General features: G+C 37.4%; 1 protein-coding gene across 1 annotated transcript in view; it reads left to right on the forward strand.

Moving 5' to 3' along the window:
- The window catches only part of LOC106878782 (uncharacterized), a 24,493-nt gene extending 20,260 nt beyond the window's left edge, over positions 1-4,233 (forward strand). Inside the window, exon 13 of the mRNA XM_014928118.2 lies at positions 4,158-4,233. The gene's annotated coding sequence lies outside the window, so the exon portion shown is untranslated. The remainder of the gene's footprint in view (positions 1-4,157) is intronic.
- Positions 4,234-5,145: the final 912 nt, after the last annotated feature.

Here is a 5,145-nt window from a genome sequence, read left to right on the forward strand (position 1 = left end):
GGGGGGGGGTTCACTTTGTAACCAAGTGGCTTTGGGTTCAATCCTATTGCCTGTGTCTGTGTGTCTTCTATCCAATTCCTCATGCATGGAATTTTCAGGCAAGCATTATGGAAGTTCAGGCACAGGCATGGCTGTGTGGTTCAGAAACTTGCTTCCTAACCACGTGGCCTTGGTTTCAGTTCCACTTTGGGCAAGCATCTTCTATTATAGGCTTTGGATGTAGATTTGGTAGACGGAAATTAAAATTGAATGTAGCCTACTGTGTGTATGTATGTATGTATGTATATGTGTGTGTGTTTGTGTCTTCATGTTAGTGTTTGTCCCATATCACCAACTGACAATTGGGGTTGATTTCTTGGCCTAAATTCTTCAAGGCAGTGGCCCAGCATGGCCACAATCCAATGATTGAAGCAAGAAGAAGGTAAAATATACATACATGCATATATATAATGTGTGTGTGTGTTCATATTTGTATATGTGTGTGTATGTCTATGATGTATGTATGTGTGTGTAAATATGTATGTACGTATGTATGTATACATGTGTGTGTATGTGTGCATGCTTATGTGCGTGTGTGTGTGTGTGTCTGCATTCCGTGTGAACAGTAGTCCTTATAGCCCTGCACTTTCAAAAGTCTTGTGGAATTTTTCGAAAATCCCCTACTTGTAAATAAATAAGGGCTGGCAACAGAATGGGCACCAAACTGCAAAAAAAAAACAAAAAAAAAACTACCTCAAATAAGTATCCATCTAACCCATGCCGGCTTCAATATTAACTGATGTAAAGTGAATAAACACACTGTTGTACTATATTGATATAGGCTATTGTAGTGTACTACAGATGTTATGTAGTATATTATATATATATATACACAGAAATGCAAAAAATAAATAGACACCTTTAATTTTCAAAATCTCTCATTTGATATTAATTGGTTGAAGGAGAGGTTTTCTTCTAGCTGCTCGTCCATAATACATAAGCTTATGCAGATATGTAACACACGTTCTTGGACTAACTTTTAGCTGTTTTGCAATGTCAGAAGCCTTTGAATGGGGTTCGTTTTCCACAATTCTCTTCAAACAATAAAGCTTCCTTTCCGAGGGCTCAGGTCGGCGGGGACAAGAATCTGTTGATTCTTTTCCTTGGCTTTTGAATTGCACTATAATTCTATTAATAGTAGCAAGAGGAATTTGAAGAATTTCGGCAATTTTTCGCTGGCTAAGACCAGCCTCAGATTGCCCAACAATACGACCTCTTTGAAAATCTGATACTTTCTGCTGATTTTTTTTTTGTGCGTGGCATGGTTACTCTTCACAAATGTTTAATATAATGGCACCTGGAATGAAAAAGAATAATTACATTGTAAATTCTACACCGCTGAAAACATATTAAGATGCTTAGATCAGAAACTTAGAAAATTAAAGGTGTCTATTTACTTCCTGCACGTCTATGTAGACTCTTGTAGTTTAATATTGTTGTCTGCTGATAGTATAGATTGCCGTTGTGTTGTTGGTTCCATTGTAGTTTTTTTAATGCTTTTCTAGATTGTTGTTTTAACGTGTCTATTCGATATCTGTTGTAGTGAGGTAATGTTATATAGTAGTAAAAGCAGTCTGTATATCTTACTTAATGTGGGACATACTGTATAAACCCACACAGCTTTGGTATTCGTCTTGAGAAAAGAGAGGCACAGACTAATCTTGATGTAGTAATTCCACCACCGCTGCTGGATGCTTTTCATCTGCTACTGATAGACTTCTTTGCTTTTTAGTATACTATATCTACACAAGATGCTTTCTTGAGATAAATACCAGTTTTCTGGCTTTCTATGGTATGTCCACATTAAGTAAGGTATACAGAATACAATTTTGAACTAATACGCCTTCCATCACTAATAGTGAATTAATTACTCAGCCTGTCAGTTATTTGTAACACTAGTGATTTGTTAGTCACTGATTTTCTATATCAGTTGAGGCTAAATTTGTCTAGGTGTCACGTAACTGGCACTATACAGCCGATGCTGGTGTCATGTAACTGGTGCCGGTGGCACGTAAAGAGCACTTTTCAAGCATTGGGTCACATGGAGGCAAAGTGGCTGAGTTCCTTTCGAGCATTGAGCCTCATGAAGGCAATGACCAGGACCTTCAGCATTATTTCGCCCTTGAGAAGAAGACCCATCAAGCCAAGCAAAATCGTAGCCATCGCAGATACTGGTGTCACACAGATGGCACCCATGCTGGTGGCACATAAAAGCACTCATTACACTCTCTGACTGGTTGGCATTAGGAAGAGCATCCAGCCATAGAAAACCATACCAAATCAGACTGGAGTCTGGTGTGGCCTTCCAGCTTACCAGCCCTGGTCAAACTGTCCAGTCCATGCTAGTATGGACTATGGATGTTAAATGATGATGATGATGACATCTATACAAGATGCTTTCCTCAAGAAAAATACCACAGTGTTGTGACTTTCTTACAATGTATCCACATTAAGTAAGATATACAGAATGCTGTTTTGAACTAATACTCCTTCCATTGCTAACAACAAATGTAATAGTATGTATATTATATGGACTATTATAGATTAACATTTGCATTGTAGTGAGTTGTTATGAAATGTCTTATATTGGTTAATATAGACTGGCATTTTTATTGTTGTATTTGTTGTGGATTGTTTAGTGTTTGATGCCAATAATTAGTGTTGTGTAATGTTCGATGTAGAATACTAGCACAGATGGATATTGTATTGCATGTATTTGTATCTTTTTTATATTAAGTTGAAGTTACATAATGTTTTCGTTGTTGTGTATCGAATGAAGTGGAAAGCAACAAACTGTCCTTTTAGATGTTGCTTGCCGTTCTTGTTGGCCGCCGTATTCTTGCGTTTAAGGTTATGTTCTGCATTAAGCCATTTTTATGGCTTTCTGAATACGCCATATCAGATATACAATATCACTCTTTCTCTCTCTCTCTCTCATCCTCTTCCCACCCTTATTCCCCGTCTTCCCTCGTTATATTTCCTTTCTTTTTGTTCCACTCCCCCCTCGTTCTATTCCCTCTTCTCTCCTTCATTCCCTCTCCCCCTCTTTTCATTGCCCCTCTTCTTGTTCCATTCTCCCCCCCCTCGTTTTGGCTTTGGTACTTTTTGGCACTGGAGGCACACACACACACACACACACTCATGTGAAAATACAGGCATACAGACTGAATGAATGAGGGAGAGAGAGAGAGACATGAGAATTTATTAATTTAACACAATTGACAAACTGTTTCTCTTCATACAATACACATAAAGAGAAATATGCTCACAGACATTGAGAGAGGGAGAGAGAGAGAGAGAGATTAAAATTTATTAATTGAATATGATTAACATAAGCCCCCCCCCCCTCTCCCCACTAATCTTATCCAAGAAAAAAGGCAAAGGCTGATACAGCTTGGCACCTGTGACGTCCGTCGCAACTCATTTCTACAGCTGATTAAACTCGAGCAACATGAAATAAAGTGTCTTGCTCAAAAACACAACACGCAGTCCAGTCTCGGATTCGAACTCACAACCCTACGGTCGTAAGTTCAACGCTCTAACCACTGAGCCATGCATACATACATACATAGATATATATATATATATCATCATCATCATCATCATCATCGTTTAACATCCGCTTTCCATGCTAGCATGGGTTGGACGATTCGGATGGCGACACCAGGCTCCAATCTGATTTGGCAGAGTTTCTACAGCTGCATACATATACCTATGATATTTACCACATGAACTATGATGGAAAAAATATGAGAAAGATATGGTATATAATTTTTTTTGCACAGGGGTTCCTTGGGACATGTAATTTATTTTAAGGGTTATGCAAGGGTAAAAAGGTTAAGAAACACTGCCCTAAGGTGAGAGACTCTAGAAGCAGGCTGTTATTGTCTCCTCACACAGCTATGCAGGCCCCTAAATTAGTTAGCAAAAGCATTGTACATACTACCCCCAAGACCGACTCACATGCAAACGAGGGCTACGAGGTTGTTTCTTTTATTGTAAATTGTGTTCAGAAATGTTGTGCACAAACTATATTTCATATATCTGTTCATACCAACAAAACTTGTGTCTTTCAATTTAAAAAAAAAAAAAAATCTTTTTTGTTTGTCTGTTTTTAGGGATAATGCCACTCACTGTGTTAAAAATTTTAAAAAGAATCAGAGGAAAGGTGCTGGCCGCTTGAAACATTTCAATGTTAGTGGATCGTATTTATTTTTGTTCCTTCACTCTTTTGATTTATTTGGAATATCTGTGTATTTTCTATTGAAAATTCCATCAGTAATACCTTACCTTATTTAGACCATTTGCTTTCATTAAACTCCTTTGTGTATGTACTTTATATATTTTGGATCTATGTAGCCTATTTCTGGTTGTTACTTTCCTTTAGATTAGTTCTATTATTTTTAGCATTGTCTACAGAATTGCGACAGAATTCTTGGTCTAATTTAGAGGATTATCTGAGATTTCTAGCAAAATATTTTAGTCCGTCTCAGATGTATGAGTCTGGTGCTTAGTATTTTCATCTTCAGTGAATTATTATCTCAGTAGTACATCTTAGCCAGCAGTTTTCACTCCAATGAGAAGATTTTTACCGTTTCCATGTCATTCCTGCTATAACATTTTAGCATTCAAATTCTTCTGTCAAATCTAATATTTATTCATTCTCAGTGTTTTGAATTAATCATGCATTGTCTCATAGCTTGAAGATGTCGACGATGTGTTTGTTTATTGTTTAGAATAACATTGCAGGGTAGGTGTGAGAGGCTGGACCTGGCCAGTTTAAACATTGGCCATTTTGATACCAACCCGCCTGAAACTACCTCTGGCTCTGTAGTACAAAGTTCTGAATTAAAATCTTCCACCAAGCCTTAGTCACAATTTATGTTCCTAACACTAGCTGAATGATAACTAAGTTATTTTACTAAATTCTTTGTTATATTTAAAATTAATTGAAAGGAACACAGAGCATTTCAACAGAAATATGGTAATAAAAGGCTTAAAATATCATCATCATCATGATCATCATTGTTTAACGTCCGCTTTCCATGCTGGCATGGGTTAGACGATTTGACTGAGGACTGGTGAACCAGATGGCTGCACCAAGCT

This window comes from Octopus bimaculoides, chromosome 7 (assembly GCF_001194135.2).
Source record: "Octopus bimaculoides isolate UCB-OBI-ISO-001 chromosome 7, ASM119413v2, whole genome shotgun sequence".
Lineage (NCBI taxonomy): Eukaryota > Metazoa > Mollusca > Cephalopoda > Octopoda > Octopodidae > Octopus > Octopus bimaculoides.